The 17,695-nt window shown below is 38.2% G+C and overlaps 1 protein-coding gene across 3 annotated transcripts in view; it reads right to left on the reverse strand.

The window, feature by feature from the left end:
* Positions 1-17,695, reverse strand: part of RGS22 (regulator of G protein signaling 22) — a 154,379-nt gene that overhangs the window by 47,647 nt on the left and 89,037 nt on the right. The window lies entirely within an intron of this gene.

Consider the following 17,695-nt stretch of genomic DNA (forward strand, 5'->3'; position numbering starts at 1 on the left):
TGTGTTTAAAAACTTTGCATATTGGACATTTTAAATCAAGTTTTACTAACAATCTGTAGTTAATTTGTACTTTATTTCAATTTTATTTCACATACTTGGAATTTGAACCTGATAATATCTAGACCAACTCAGAATAGACAGATACAGATATAAATTTGTACCAAACAGCAATAGTCTTATTTAAAATAATCTTTTAAAAGATGTAAAGGGTCCATGTTAACAACACAAGCATTTACTGAGTACTCCATCTACTGCATCTTAGACACTTGGCTAGGTGCTATGTATGCAAAGATTAATGAACAAGAGTCAATGCCTATTCTGAAGAAGCCAATTTGGTGGTGACATGGAGATGAATATCAATGGTTATAACAGGATGATAAGGGCTATAAGAGAGGTATGTATTATAAATAAGATCTTCAATGATCTTTTAAGCTCGTCTACCATTAATCATCTTTCAAATTTTACATTCAAGTACAAATTTTCTATAATTTCCCTAAGTCTCGCTGTTTTGCCATTTCATACCACTGCACATATTGTTCCTTCCATCTTGGATGTCTACACTACCCCACATACCTTGTCTGCTTGATAAACTAATTTAGAGTTTAAAATCAACATGAGGCCAGGCACAGTGGTTCATGCCTGTAATCCCAGCACTTTGGGAGGCCGAGGCAGGCAGATCATGAAGTCAAGAGATTGAGACCATCCTAGCCAACATGGTGAAACCCCATCTCTACCAAAAATACAAAAATTAGCTGGGCATGGTGGTGCGCACCTGTAGTCCCAGCTACTCAGGAGGCTGAGGCAAGAAAATCGTTTGAACCCAGGAGGTGGAGGTTGCAGTGAACCAAGATCATGTCCCCGCACTCCAGCCTGATGACAGAGTGAGACTCCATCTAAAAAAATTAAAAACCAACGTTGATTTCTCCTCTTCTAGGAAGCTTTCACTCACATTCTCTCCCAACAATCACACTTTCTGCTGCTATGCCTATCACTCTATAATGCAGTTATGTATCTATGTGTCTTCTCTTCTAGACTGAGATCCTTGAAGGCAAAGACTGTAGCCTATTCACTGGTGTATCTCCAATTCCTAGAACTGTTCTTGGCAGACAGTAGATGCCATAAACATTTATTAAAATTTCCAAATCCCTAGAAAAGACTCATTTATGTATTGGACTAGGGAAGGAAATAATTCTAGAAACTCTTCAGAGAGAAGATAATTCTTTTTTTTTTTTTTAAGAGATAGGGTCTTGCTATGTTGCTCAGGCTGGTCTCGAACTCCTGGGCTCAAGCAATCTGCCCACCTTGACATCCCAAAGTGCTGGAATTAACAGGTGTGAACCACCATGCATGCCCTCCAGAAGATAAATGTTAAGCTAAATCTCTAAAGATAAGTTGGAGTCAATAATCAGACAATAGAGGAGGATTGATGAAAGATGGCCCAAGCAGAAGCAAAACACAGGTCAATGCATGGAGGCCTATGGGAGCTTTAAAACCTATGGAGAGATTTTAGGTTTCAAATAGATAACAATGGCTAAAGGAAAGAGGTGAATAAGAGAAGATACTTTAAAGGGAGGCAGAAACCAGAGCATGAATATGATCTTTTATCCTTTGTTAAGGAATTTGAATTTTTACCTAAAGATATAATGGGGAAACTTGTAAGGATTTTAACTGAGAAGTGACACTATTGGATACGATAGTTTGAGTAAGATCAATATTTGAAGCAGTTTGGAAGTTATTTCAATAGATAGACAAGAAATTACATGCCACCTTCACCTCTTGCTTGCTTTTTTGCAATAGCCTCTTAACTGGTCTTCCCAGACTACTCTTTGCTTTCTCACGGTCTATTCTTACCACAACAGACAGAAAAATCCTTTTGTGCAGCACTCCTCTGCTCAAACTCTCTAGCAGCTTCCCATCTCACACATAATAAAAGTCAAAATTCTTATAATTACCTATAAATGGAGTTTTTGGAAGTCTTGCAATGATGAGGAGACAAGGATTATAGTTCAGGACCTGTCAGTGGGGAAGTCCCTGTAAACATCCTAAGCTCTCAAAACACTCTGAGAGCAGGAATGGACTAGATATTGACTTCAGTTTCGAGTTTTTAATGTGCCAAAAGAAAATAACTACCAACCTATAATTCTATGTCTAGCAAAAACACCTTTCCAAAATAAAAACAAAATAAAGATGTTATAAATCAACAGACAAAAACAGAGACTTCATCACCAGAAGACCTGTACTAAATGAAATATTAAATGGAGGCTCTAGAGGTGAAATATTAAATGGAGGCTGTAGACAAAAGCAGGATGGATTAGAAAACAACGGAAAGTACAAATATGTGGGTAAATATCAATAAATATTTATTGTAAAATAAAATAATAATAATGAATAAAGTTAGAAGAAATAGTAAAAGAGCCTGAGAAATAGAAGTTAGAGAGATAAGAGGTAAACCAAGTCAGAGTAACGCTGCAGAAGCCAAATGAAGAGTTAGCTTAAAGACAGGAGACAGCAATAAATGGTGCTAAGAACATAAATTATATACATATATATATATATATATATATATATATATATATGTAAAGACATTAAAGCAACAAAAGAATCAAAGATGCTGGTTAAAGTGCAATTGAAATGATCTACTGTGAGGTCCATGACATGTAGGAAAGCAAACAAGGTCAAAATCAGGGTAGTGATACAGTAATCTGTAGGGTAGAGTATCAGAGAACCAGTGATTAAGATAAGGGAGAAGGGCATATAGAGTAGTTAAAAGAGAATACTAAAGTTCAGAATATAATAGGCATTCAATAGATATTTGCTGAGTATATAAATGGGAGATGAGTGGCTTTAAGCGAAACAGTGATTTGAGAGGGAAATTACACAGGTCAAGAATTTAAAGCTGGCAGGGTGTGGTAGCTGATTCTTGTAATCTCAGCACTTTGGGAGGCCAAGGTGGGAGAATCACTTGAGGCCAGGAGTTCGAGATTACAGTGAAATATGATGGTGCCACCATACTCCAGACGGGGTGACAAGAGTGGGGAGAGAGACAGAGAGAGAGAGAGAGAGAGAGAGAGAGAGAGAGAGAGGGAGAGAGGGAGAGAGGGAGAGGGGGGAGAGAGAGAGAGAGAGAGAGAGAGAGAGAGAGAGGCAGTGAGAGAGAGAGAAAGAAAGGAAAGAAACACAGAGAGAGAGTTTTTGAAAGTAAACTAGTAAAAATAATGTCTTAGGTAAATTATGAAACTAAAGATTAAAATTATCAAATTAACAACATCTAAAAATGTAGGATTTGCTCCAATAATTCCAAATTCACTTAAAAGAAAAGAAAATTTAACAGCCTAAATTACTTACACTAAAAATCAGTAGTCAGGCTAAATTAGGGCAGAAATACTTTTTTAAAATTTTTTTTTCTTTTGCAATCCAAAATTATAGTTTAAAAAGATCTGATGTGCTACATATCAAATTCTCATATGTTGAGCATTCTGGTTAGTACAAGAAAAGTTCTCATATAGAAATCAGGATAATGCCTTTGTTTTTTTTGTTTGTTTGTTTTGAGACGGAGTCTTGCTTTATCGCCCAGGCTGGAGTGCAGTGGTGCGATCTCGGCTCACTGCAAGCTCTGCCTCTTGGGTTCATGCCATTCTCCTGCCTCAGCCTCCCGAGTAGCTGGGACTACAGGTGCCCACCACCACGCTTGGCTAATTTTTTGTATTTTTAGTAGAGCTTCACCATGTTAGCCAGGATGGTCTCGATCTCCTGGCCTCGTGATCTGTCCGCCTTGGCCTCCCAAAGTGCTGGGATTACAGGCATAAGCCATCACACCTGGCCTGATTTCCTTTTTTAAATGAGAACAGAGAAGAGGGTAAAAGTAGGAAAGAAGTTGAAATGGTGGCTGGGAAAACAATGACAGCTGTTAGGATTGTCAGCCTCTGGTGGACGCCTAAATCTGCTTCCCTTCTCTTTTACTCTGTCTTGCCTTTACTCTTTCTGTTTCATCTTTAAGATTTAGTGCTAACCTCAATTCCAAGAGATCATCTCTTTGTGATTTAGATAGTATAGTACTATATCTATACTATGGTGGACACTTCATGATGCCCTGTTGAAGCCAAGTTTCTGTATATGATTGTATTCAACTGCCTTGGGCTTTTACCTTCTTAAACTTTGCTTTATGATTTTCTTCAGGATAAGTTTGTCTTTATTTTACCACTTACCATATTAATAGAACAACTTCCTCTCTCTGACCATAATTTTCATCTATTTGTATCTCTCACCAAGCTTTTCTTCACCTTCAGCACAATCTGAAGGTTATTCTTGTCCTCTAAATAAATCACGCACCAGCTGCTTTATCTTACTTTCTTAGACAATTGGGACTGAGAACTGTCCATTATTTCAACAATACTCTTAGCAACATCCCTAATTCCTCCCCACTCTACCCTCAAGTTCCTAATAAAAACATCATGACTGACTCCATTACAAACAGACTTCAAAAACACTTAGCTGCAATCAAAAAGTTTGTTATATTTTTGCTTATTTCTAATCAATGCCATTTCCCATTTTAAAACTGCCATCCTATTTAATGCTCCCAACTGTATTCTTATACTTCTTCACTTTCACTAGACTTTATCTTCCACGTAACTGGGAAAAACCACTGGTATAAATGCCCTCAACTTTCCTCTCAAGAGCTCTCTTCTAAATCTTTTTGTTTCTCTGATGTCTCAAAGGAAGACGTCTTTCCAATCCTAAGGCATTCAGGTGCACTCGACCATGTTCCTCCAGAGCCTGCAACACCAGCTATTTCCTTAGTGCCTTATTTCTTTAATCTACCTCTCCATTGATTCCATTTGCTTCTTTATGCTACAAAGTTGTTGAAATCTAGTGTCTTTCTCATTCTAAAATGTTTTTTCTGACTCTGTTTTACCCCCTACTTCTTACCCTACTTCTCTCTTCCCTCTCTCTACAAGTCTCCATAGTCACTCCTCAATCTATGGAAGTCTAGCTTCCATGCCAATGACAATGATCTCAAAGATCACTAAAAATCACATAATCACCAATTCAATAGCTTCTTTCCTTAATCTTCATTCAACCTGATCCCTTATGCAGCTTTGATACTGCATAATATAATTATCTCCTCTCTCCTTTACTCTCTTTCCTCTGACTTCACCAACCCTTTCTATTGATTCTCTCTCTGCCAATTTCTGCTTCTTCTCAGGCTCTTTGCTGATTCCTTTTCCTCCATTCCTCCCTTAAAAGATGACACTCACTAAAGTTCCATGCTCAACTTTAAGGTTGAGCTGAACTCAAAGGTTCCATGAACCTTCTCAGTTCATGCCCCTACAGTTTCTCACAGGAGGCAAGCACTCCCTCACAGGAGTTTTGTACTCTGCACTCTATCGCTTCTATGCTCTCTACCCTCATCTTCTTTTCGCCTTTCACTGAGCTTCTATTCATCCTAAAGACTCAGCTTCCATGGTTCCTGAAGTCTGGCTTAAGAATCCTTCCTGTGTGTTCCCATGGACCCTGTACTTTTATGTTTTTCCCATTGGACCCTACACTCTACAAAGAGACTGTGTCTACTTTGTTTATTACTGTATCCCTAGCATCTGGCATAATGTGAAATTTAGAATAAGTAGATGAATGAAAGACTTCACCTAGCTCCAAAAATTTAACAGTCAATCAATGTGGAAGAACTCCATATACTAATTACTAATAGCTTTAGACCAGATTTCTTTCCTGAACTCAAAACCTTTGCTTTTAGCAGCCTACTTGTTATAGCTACATGAATATCTTCCAGACCCTCAAGGACTCAATAATATAGCAAATTATCCTTTCCTAACTTCTAAAGCCTCTCCCTTCCTCCTGTGTTTCCAGGTTTCTTTGCTTTTCCTTTCTCTTCTCTTCTCTTCTCTTCTCTTCTCTTCTCTTCTCTTCTCTTCTCTTCTCTTTTCTTTTCTTTTCTTCTTGAGATGGAGTCTCCCTCTGTCGCCCAGGCTGGAGTGCAGTGGCGTGATCTCAGCTCACTGCAACCTCTGCCTGCCAGGTTCAAGTGATTCTTGTGTGTCAGCCTCCTGAGGACCTGGGACTACAAGCACGCACCACCACGCCAGGCTAATTTTTGTATTTTCAGTAGAGACGGGGTTTCACCATGTTGGCCAGGCTGGTCTTGAACTCCTCATCTCAAGTAATCTGGCTGCCTTGGCCTCCCAAAGTTCTGGGATTACAAGCGTGAGCCACCGTGCCTGGCCTCCAGTTTTCATTAATAATACCCATTCACAGCACAATTTTTGACTCTTCCCTGCGCTCCCCTTTTTTATTCTCAAATGCAAATCCTATGACTTTAATCTCTTCAATGAAACAAGGAGAAACTAACAAAAACAAATATAAAAATATCAGGAGGAAATAAGTAGCATCACTTCCATCTCAAGAAACATCATAAAACTCGCTACCTTTCTTCCTGACCTCACACTCATATTTTGCTCTAGCCATGGGGGTTCATGCATATTATTTAGCTACATAGTCTGCAGTCTCTAGATCTATATCACTGGGACAGTCATGTGTCCCTACTCTGGTCTAAGCCTATTGTCTTTGCATAATTATTAATAGTTTCATTCTCAAAAGCATCTGTGTTTAGATGATAAATTATATGGTTCCTCCATATTTAATTGTCATCAGTTAAATTCTGAAGTTTCTCTAAAACAAGACTCCTAGAAACACTTGACACATATTTAAAGCTGAAAATAAAGCAAAGAAAAGCAGAAGATATTCCGTGATAAGAAAGAGACATTTGTCTAATCCTCAACCATATTAATTGAACAGTTATTCTCAAATGCCAAAATCTCAAACCAGAAATATGTAATTTAGAACTTGGGTTGACGCTTCACAGACTTTCCTGTTAAAAATAAACAAACTAGAGAGGGGAGGGGAAGAAAAAAGAAATGAACTAAATGATTGCACCTAAATGTAGGCATTAATATGCCCTTCCACTTTTAATTTTTTTGCTTCCTCACCATGTTTATTGAATTATTGTCACCCAAACAATTTCTTTTTGTTCAAGAGTATCAACCCCCATCTGACAACCAGCATAATCCTTAAGAGTAATACGCTCTCCTGCTGGGCGCGGTGGTTCACGCCTGTAATCCCGGCACTTTGGGAGGCCGAGGCAGGCAGATCACGAGGTCAGGAGATTAAGATCATCCCGCCTAACACGGTGAAACCCTGCCTCTACTAAAAATACAAAAAAATAGCCAGGCGTGGTGGTGGGCGCCTATAGTCCCAGCTACTCGGGAGGCTGAGGCAGGAGAATGGCGTGAACCCAGGAGGCGGAGCTTGCAGTGAGCCAAGATCTGGCCACTGCATTCCAGCCTGGACGACAGAGGGAGACTCGGTCTCAAAAAAAGAAGAAGAAGAAGAATACACTCTCCCTACATCCCTGATTACCAGTCTTTTTTTTTTTTTTTTTTTAAACAGGGGCTTGCTCTGTCACCCACGCTGAAGGGCAGTGGCCTGATCTCGGCTCACTGCAACCTCTGCCTCCTGGGCTAAAGCAATCCTTTTGTCAACGTTCATCATCATGCTCCACTAATTTTTTAAAAATGTTTTGTAGAGACAAGGTCTCATTATATTGCCCAGGCTGGTCTCAAACTCCTAGGCTCAAGTGATCCTTCCCTCTTGGCCTACCAAAGTACTGGGATTACAAGCATGAGCCACTATGCCCAGTCCTTTATTGAAAAATCACAGAACTGGAAGCATTAAAAAGGGGCTTGTGAGGTCATCCGATCCATGGCATCCCAAGCCTGCATCACACACATTTATTTTTTGTTGAAGTTGTCTCCACTGTTCCTCACCTCTCCAGGATGGTAGAGCCACATGTGGTTAAAGGAGTAAGGATGAGAAAACTGAATTCAGTTTGTCAGTTCGTTATTAGCCCAAACAGTAAAATTATAGTACATTTAAACTGAATTATGATAATAAAATCTGAATATGTCTTTCTAATAATCCAAGGCAATCTATAAGTGGATAACTAACTTATAGATTGTTATAATCTATAAGTTATAGATTATAGATAACTTATAGATTGTTATAATCTATAAGTGGATAACTGAGTGTATATATATATAGCAAATAAAAGATAGTGTAATTGTATATCTAAAACAAAAGTTTAAAAAGCTAAACAACACACTTAAAATCTTTATAAAAATGATAAAATCATTTTAAGTTGATATAAATTGACTTTAAGATGAAATGTAAAGATTATGCTTTATGATATGTAAATAATACAGCCTGATTATGGGTTAGAAACATTGTTTATATATCCAAATCATCTGCTTTTTTACTGGCCACCCAGTTCTTCCTCTCTAACCACAGAGTAAATAACAACGCAGCTCATGTTAGAGAAGAAACTGCTCCCTTCATATTCCAGTCAGCTACTCTGATTCACATTCAAGCAGAGATTCACTCACACACAGCTGTGGCCAACATGAGTCCAATTTAAACATTAACCTATGATGCTTTAACAACCCAGCAGGAAAGTTTTTGAGAAGGGATACAAGCACTGCCTGTCTGTGATCAAACTGCCTGGCGCTGCACACAACATGGCTCTAAGCCTCATCTCTCCTGGAGACACTCAAAGGTTATGTAATCAGGAAACGCACAATGCGCTGCTTGCCCTGCACCTCTCTACACCTGTGCCTGTGACTCACTTTCTTGGCATCTGTATCAAAAAAAAAAAAAAAAAAAAAAAAAAGTAATGCCTGCCCCTAAAAAATCTTTTACAGTCTTGAAATTCTGGGAGTTAATTTTCTTGCCTAACTGAACTGTCACTATTACCCAAGAGTTAACAAGACTAGCAAGAAAAAAAGATGTAGGATGGATACCATGAGACAGAAGAGCTGAACTGGAGAGCAGAAAAAAAAATGGAGAAAAAAATTAGGATAAATGAAGACACACACACACACAAAAAAACGGCAGGGGAAGAAAAACCGTATTTTGATTAATGTTTTGCTTTCTAAATGGTGTTAAAATGAAGAACAATGTTTAATTTATTTTTAATACATATTAGTTTGCTGACATTACTGGGGGAAGAAGTGAACAAATATTCCTGTTTGCCTCTTCAAGGAAATCTCAGCTGCTTCATTAATTAGAGACAATATCCTCTATATAATACCTGCATTGTACTATTAATACATATGAGATAGCTCAAATGATTTAAAACATGATATTTCCCATTGCAATTTATATTTTTCCAACACTATGATATTTTTCATGCAAGATTTCCACACCACTTAATAGTTTTCAAAATCATTTTGAAATTGTGTGTTAATAAGCATATTCTTGGATAGAAGTGAATCCCAATCTTCTTTCAAATGTATCAAAATGCATGCCAGGCTTACTTTTCCCACATTAATGTTTTCTTATTGAATGATAAGGTCTAGATAAACATATCTGAGAAATGAAAATTGTGTGTTTATTGAACTTATTCTTATTTTTAACAATGTCAAAAGCAAAAAAAAAAAAAAAAGGAAATATTTTCCACAATTGTCTGTACTATTTGGATTTCTTTTTGTATCAAGGCTAAATGATGACAGCTATGGGATTAGATTCCAACTAGCATACTGTAGAAGCACCCAGCAAAGTATTCTCACTGTGCCAAAGGTGAGCACAGGCTTTGGGAAGACATCTTTTCCATAAGTAGGGGCCATTTGATGAGCTACAGCTTGACACTTATCTGCGTTCCAATGAAAACAAGAACAATTTCTCTGCAGCCTTAAAAGGCAAAGTCAGAAATAATACCAAATGTTGTAACACATGTGTTGATTTGTTATGTTACATTTCAGCTGTTAGTTATGTTAATGGAACAGTTTCACATACTTCGTTTTGATGTATTTATTTTAATGATCATGTGTATGTATCTTGCTAGGATTGCCTGGTAACACTGATTACATGATGTTCTGCTGTCACCACCAGGCCAGGACTGGAAGTAAGAAATGTAAAACTTTGGAACTGTATGACTTAAAATGAGTCCCTCAGTACATGAAGAATAAAATGTATTCAAAACCTATATATTGTGAGATCTTAATACTAGTTGACAGCACATCTCGTAAAGCATATTATCAGATTAACTAAAATTGGTGACATTTTAAAAGTAGACTTCCAATATAGTATTCCAGAGATTAGAAGAAAACGTTCATGCTTCACCCTTTTGTATCACTAACAAGTTCATTTTTTTAGACCCATTACTTGACTACAAAAGTAAAGGAGGGAATTCTAATCATGTAATTAGTAAGGCAGCAGAAGGCATTTTAATATGCACATTCTTCTAGTAATTTTCCAAGATGCTCACCAAGACAATATATGAACTATAAAGCCAAAGTCATCAGCTGTCGCAAAATTTTTTTTTTTTTTTTTTTTTTTTTTTTTTGAGACGGAGTCTTGCTCTGTCACCCAGGCTGGAGTGCAGTGGCCAGATCTCAGCTCACTGCAAGCTCCGCCTCCCGGGTTTACGCCATTCTCCTGCCTCAGCCTCCCGAGTAGCTGGGACTACAGGCGCCCGCCACCTCGCCCGGCTAGTTTTTTGTATTTTTAGTAGAGCCGGGGTTTCACCGTGTTAGCCAGGATGGTCTCGATTTCCTGACCTTGTGATCCGCCCGTCTCAGCTTCCCAAAGTGCTGGGATTACAGGCTTGAGCCACCGCGCCCGGCTGCAAAAAAATTTTCTTTCTCTTTTTTTTTTTTTTTAAGACGGAGTTTCACTCTTGTTGCCCAGGCTGGAGTGCAACGGTGCAATCTTGGCTCACCGCAACCTCTGCCTCTGATGTTCAAGCGATTCTCCTGCCTCAGCCTCCTAAGTAGCTGGAATTACAGGCACCTGCCACCATGTCCAGCTAATTTTGTATTTTTAGTAGCGACGAAGTTTCTCCATGTTGGTCAGGCTGGTCTCTAACTCCTGACCTCAGGTGATCTGCCCACCTCGGCCTCCCAAAGTGCTGGGATTACAGGCATGAGCCACCGCTCCCAGCTGCAATTTTCTTCTACTTACCATCAGGTAGCACTAGGGTTCTGCCTGATGGACTGACAGGGTGGTATCAGCAAAGACCTAGCCAGCCCCTGGGAAAAAGAGATATTCCACAAAAGCCAAGGCACTATTTCATACGCTCTAAAGACAAAAGAAGAAAAAGCCTTTGGCTACTGAAATATACAAAGCTTTTTTATAAGCTCCTTCATGAAGTTCACAGTAAACTGTGCAGGACCTGGTGATTCTGGAGGAGAGATGATGTGCCTTCTTTGGTAAGTGTGAGTGGTTCATAAGCAGTCTCCAAAACGTGGAAGAAACTTTTTAAAGGTGAAGAGTCAGGGTCTCCAGCTGTAACATTAGAGAAAAAATGGAGAGGATTCACAGTGATGCTTTTCTTGTTATTACTTCTCTTCCTCCCTTACAAGCAATGGTCTACTGGAGCCAGCTTGTACCAGCTCACAAGAGCCGATTCATAAATATTCAGGAATTTTGTGAGTCAGTTGTTAAACTCTGTCATTACCAAAAATTAAATCACATAAACTTACAATTAAAGAAATTATGATTCAGTCCAGTCCAGAGGCCTCAGGAAAAAAAGAAGTTATATTAAAAACAAAAATAACGACTACTCAAAACTCATTATTTCCTGTTGATTTTACTGTTTTGCCATTAATATTACCCATGGTCTTGAGGTGTATCTGTATGGGAGAAATATTATATGATGGGGTGCTACTGCACATCTCTTCCCAACTCTGCATTCAGTGACGTCATGTTGGCAGCTTGAAATCATCCATGGTGGGAATATTTATACCCAGAGATCAGCAAATGCTACAAATCGGAGCTGCTTTTTCCCCTAGAGATCTCGTTGTTGAACATTTGTCATCATAGCACTGATTATAAGGCAAATATACTTCTCTTCCTATCATGATCATTAAAGAAAGAGAAATAAAGTAGGAAAAAACAAACGACACCAGCTACTTCAAATATTTACTGGCAGCAAAGCTACATACCAGTATATACCAAGTCATACCAGATCATGCCAATTTATAACACAGTTTACTTACATACTCTGTTTAACAGACATCCATTTGAAAAATATATACAGTAAAGGCCCTGTTAATAGTTAAGAGTAAAGCTGAACCAGAAGAGGAGGGTCAACAGCTTTTCTTTAAAATTGTTTGTTTACATTCTGAGTAGTCCTTATTTAGAAAAGGTCAAAACTAAGTTTCAAGTATTACATTTATCTTCAGCCTGATAAATTAATCAGAAGAGGTAAGAGTTTAGTGGGCCTGATGAGAAAGTATTAGCTTGGCCTGATGAGAAAGTACAAAGAACATATTTGAAGAAGAAACATTAAAGCATTATGAGAAATAGAAATGGCACTAATGGATCTTGATTCAGTGTCTGGACCCCAAAGAGACAAAAATCACTTCACAGATCATCTTAAACACAACAGAACAGATGTCCACTAAACTGTAACAACAACAAAAAACCATATTGCTGTAAGTGATGGCAAATAGCAAAGTAACATGGGATCTGCTCAACTGGGCTCAATAACTCTATGCTTGGAGTTCATATAAAGCAATGAGATGAACTGTACTCCTGGAAGCTAAGGGTGAAAAATGAAAAAAAAGAGTCCCCAGATGTTTATAAAAGAAATATAAATGCTGTGATACAGGATACTTTCAGAAATCACAAAATATTTACTTCAGCAAAAAGAGAAGTCTGTTTTCATAACCATTCACAGCTCTAGCAGGCATAGAACATTATTATCTGAGTTCATATGAGGCAGAAAAAGAAAATAACAAGCAAGTTCAAGCAATCCAACCTTTTTTTCTGCAAAAGAGGAAAAAATGATGATTTTTAATGACCTCTCACGTCCCACTAGGAGCTCAAAAACATTACTGAGGAGCTACGCCGAGAGGGAATAAATTACAGATGGAGCTTTCCACAGATAGATTTTCATGTGAAGGACCTTGGATTTTTCAACCAGGAATCTTAAAGATGGGATCTAAGGATTGCAACATCTTGATACCAAGAGGCAAACTACTTCAACACAAGATGGACTTGTACAAAAAAAGATAATGATGACAAACTAGAATTTTTGCCAATTGCTCAGACCCTATAAAGAGAATTCAAAGCAAATGAGACCCTAAGAAAATGCCAATAGGATAAAAAAGTAAAACAATTTGAATCGTTTGGGACAGAATAAAAAATCAGAAGGGGAAAATAGAACCTGTTAAGAAAAGATGAGAACAAACCAGGAACAAAAAAAGCTAGGCTTTTAAGATAGATTTGGGTCATTGCTTAACACATTTTAAGCAAAATCAATTGAGTGCATGATGAAATAAAATAAACAAGCACACTGAAAAAAAAGTTATTACTATATAGTTTAAGGCAACCTAAGGAACAAATAAAGGTTTTATTTTATAAATTTTTGGATTTGTATTTTTAAAAACCTTTAACTGACAAAAGCAAGATATACATTTAAACTAATGGAATTATTTAACTTCTATTAATAAATAATTTCTTGGAAATCAGTGAACCAAAAAAATTATTTTATTTATTTATTTATTTATTTATTTTGAAATAAGGTCTCACTATGTCACCCAGGTTAGAGTGCAGTCGCACAGTCTCAGCTGACTGCAAACTCCACCTCCTAGGCTCAAGCGTAGCCTCCCGACTAGCTGGGACTACAGGTGCACACCACCACACCAGGCTAATTTTTGTATTTTTTTGTAGAGATAGGGTTTTGCTATGCTGCCCAGGCTGGTCTCAAACTCCTGGGCTCAAGTGATCTACCTGCCTTGGCCTCCCAAAATGCTGAGATAAATAATTCAATTAAAAAAACATGATTATATTAAAATTTCTGGCTTGGGAAAAGAAAAAAAAAACCCGGTTTCACCAGTATAATAACCTATGCTAACAAAGCACACAAGACTGATACATGAAACCAGAGTATCAAGTGATTGCTTTACAATGAAAAATGAGAAAATCAACCATCATTAAGGTTGTAGGTCTACGTTTACCAGCACACAACCTTGGAAAACAAGTTTACATGGTCAGAATAAGTGAAGGTAACTGTATGAGCCCTGTGAATATTCCCTCCATCAAGATCTATCAAGCTGACTAGATGCAATGAGCAGACAGCTCAGGACAGCACTTCAAGAGCATGTCAAGGTCTGCCTCTGAGACACTACACCTTCTGGGATGCCACTGCCAAACAACGTCTCTTCATGAGTGAGACATTCTCTCTTTTTCTTTTTTAAGAGCTAGGGTCTCACTCTGTCACCCATGCCGGACTGCAGCTGGAGTACACTGGTGCAATCATAGCTCACTGTAGCCTCTAATTCCTGGGCTCAAGTGATCTTCCTGTTTCAGCCTCCCAACTAGCTGGAACTACAAGCATGGACCACCATACCTGGCTAATTTTAAAAATTTTTTTGTAGAAATAGGGTCTCACTATGTTGTTCATGCTGATCTTGAACTCCTGGGGTCAAGTGATCTTCCCACCTCAGCCTCCCAAATGCTGGGATTACAGGTGTGAGCCACTGTTACTGACCTGGAAAATTCTTTCTTTACATGTGCTGGCATCTTCATTACAAATCTTGCAGGCTTGTGAAGCCCTTCTGTCTCTAGACGGCTACTCATATCTGTTCTGATTTATTACACATTCATTTCCTAGTTTAAATTGCAAAAAGCAACCATACTTTTAGGTTCCTTGAGTGAAGTGGGAGGGGACAGGGAGACTGCATTGCTGCTCCAATGCAATTTATTAAGCGCTCCCATTTTTGTTGTTGTTTTTTGTATTTTTCCAAGAAAGAGTCGCTCTGTTGCCCAGGCTGGAGTGCAGTGGCGCAATCTTGGCTGACTGCAACCTCCACCTCCCGGGTTCAAGCACTTCTCCTGCCTCAGCCCACCGAGTAGCTGGGATTACAGGCGCGTGACACCACATCCGGGTAGTTTTTGTATTTTTAGTAGAGATGGGTTTCACTATGTTGGCCAAGCTGGTCTCAAACTCCTGACCTCGGATCTGCCAACCTTGGCCTTCCAAAGTGCTGGGATTACAGGCGTGAGCCACCACACCCAGCCAAGAGCTCCTTATTAAGAGTAAACTGGAAAGACAGAATGTTGATAATTGCTGAAACTGAGTGAAGGTATATGGGGGCTCATTAAACTGTTTTCACATAAAATTTTTCTTAAAAAAATAAAAATGCTCGGCTGGCTGTCATTTCCAAATAATCAATGACTATCTTTAATTAGGTTTATAATATGTTGTTAAGAATATAAACATGCCAATGAGTTCATGAATTTTTCAATACCTATCACAGCACCTTTTATATGGCACCTTCAATCCTGAGCATACAAGCTAAACAGAGCAGAATGTCTTCATGGACCTACAGTTTTGTGGAGAAAAAAATATTAAAGGTGATATTTGACATTTAATGTTCATAAAGATAGTTGAAGATATTAAAGTGAAAGATTAAACAAGGTGATAAACAGATACTCTTTCTTCTAGAGATAATAATAAGAAAGCAATGGCTTAGAAGTTAAGAGTACAGGGTCTGGAGTCAGAATAGTTGGTACTAATTCCAAGTTCACCAATTGCTAAATGGATGGCATTAGGAAAGCATTCAACTTCCCTAAGTCTCAGTTTCCAAAGCTATAAAATAAAGATACCAATCAACCCCTTAGGATTGTCTAGAATTAAATAAAATTATCCATATAAAGTTATTACCACAGAACCTAACAGAAACATTAAAGAAATGTCAGGTATAATAGATATTGGTGGTTCAGAGAAGTTCAGGTGTTTGCTTTTCTGGAAACAAGAGGATTAAAAGAGGATCTAAAAATAAATAAATAAATAAATAAATAAATAAATAAATAAATAAGGATCTTTAGAGATCGTTTTTTGGTCTATAATCCTATGGTATTCAAAAATCTTAAGACTCTATGGGTAACTGGTGTAAACATCAGGAAGTGGGGGATGAGTGGGTAGCTACAAACCAGAAAGCTGGCTGCTGTGCTTGTTCTTCCTGAATCCACTTCACTAGCAAACATGACAAAATGCGATGCAACACGAGAACCCTGCTGATTCTGTGCTCAGTGATTCACAGTGTTCAGGAATCCAAGCCTGACCGCTAATTGGGACACCATCTCTCTGGTAACAAAAACAAATAATTTAACAAAGCCTGAATAGTAATTGCCCAGCACTCCAGAAACAACCTAATTGTGAAGACACCAAAATTTACCATAAAGCTATAAAGAGGTACATGATTTTCCACATTGAATCACCAGCCAACCTCACCCCTCACCTATGCCCAATCATCTTTTAGAAAACAGAGCTTGATTCTTAATGCTGCTGCTGAGTAGAGAAATAATGAGTTCTGTTGGTACACCTGAAAATACACCATCGGCCTAGAGAAGGAGAACTTAGCTTGTGACACTTTAATGAAAATGTCAGGACCACCCTGAAGTATTTAGGACCTGTAAATGCCAAGTAAAGAGAGGAGCTAAACAATTAAGGTAATGGATGACAGCGAGCAAAGGGAAAATAAAGCTGATTATCAGAGAAAAATCTTCAACACTGCCCCTCTTATGCCATAAAGTTTTTCCAAAGGAATTTGTGATTACACCCAAGGTTTTGGGTGTTACCTCAGACTTCATTGGAAAACATTGTAAGAACAATGCAAATTTTATGGGGGAGGAGCTACATGGTCTTATCTGTTTTTTTCTCTCTCAATCTTTCTAGGGTTCTCTAGAAAAGTAGGCAAAAGAAAGCATATTCTTGACCCTTGATAGAAAGAACGCTTGGGGGGCTGCACCTGTGCTTTGTTCACCAATGTGTTCTCAGCACCAATCACAGCATAGAGTATAGTAGGCGTTTGGTAAATGTTTGCGGAAATAGCAATAACATGTTTAGGCTAGGAAAAATGTGTGCTCCTAATTGCTGGTCTAACTGCTATTCAGTTTATACTGATTTACTGGTTTGTACACTATAAAAGCAGGAGCAAAGGGGATAAACACATAGACATACTCAGAGAACCTTAAGGCAGGGCTACAATGCACAACCTCGTATGAACATCATTTGGATCCACAGTGTGTCTCAAATCACCTAATAGGAGACTGAAATGACCTGGGGCCAGAGAGGATAATGATAGCAATAAATAATTACTAAATAACTTAATGAATTCTGCATTACAATTACATCACAACTTACGGGCTTCCTAAAAACATCAATGCACAACACAGATCTGGTGACATTTACTGACTCAGCTTTTGTGTTTTCTTTTTCTCTTGTGAAATTTTGCAAACACAAGAGTAAACGGGCAACAGTACTATAAACCCTGGGTAAATAGTAGAAGTCACCTGGGCTGACTTATTGGGCAAGGGACCCATCAAGTGACTTCTTCATAGAAATAGAAGAAGATACAACAGGAGTCTCTCACTAGAGCATTACAGCAGAGTATTTTCAAGCTGTCATATCATTGGGTGGAGATGTCAGGAGCAGGACTTGCAAATGTTAAAGTTTCATTTGGCTATGGCTGAAGATACCAGAAAGATGTAAAATTGATTCTGAAGTTGTTAATCTGAATAAAATAGGACAGTGTCCTATGAAGCATAAGACTAAAGGACAGCAGGTTTTGGCTCAAAAATGAGAAAAAAGGAAACAGTTCCCTTATTTGAAAAAGGTATT

The sequence above is a fragment of the Rhinopithecus roxellana genome, chromosome 9 (assembly GCF_007565055.1).
Source record: "Rhinopithecus roxellana isolate Shanxi Qingling chromosome 9, ASM756505v1, whole genome shotgun sequence".
In the NCBI taxonomy this organism is placed as follows: Eukaryota; Metazoa; Chordata; class Mammalia; order Primates; family Cercopithecidae; genus Rhinopithecus; species Rhinopithecus roxellana.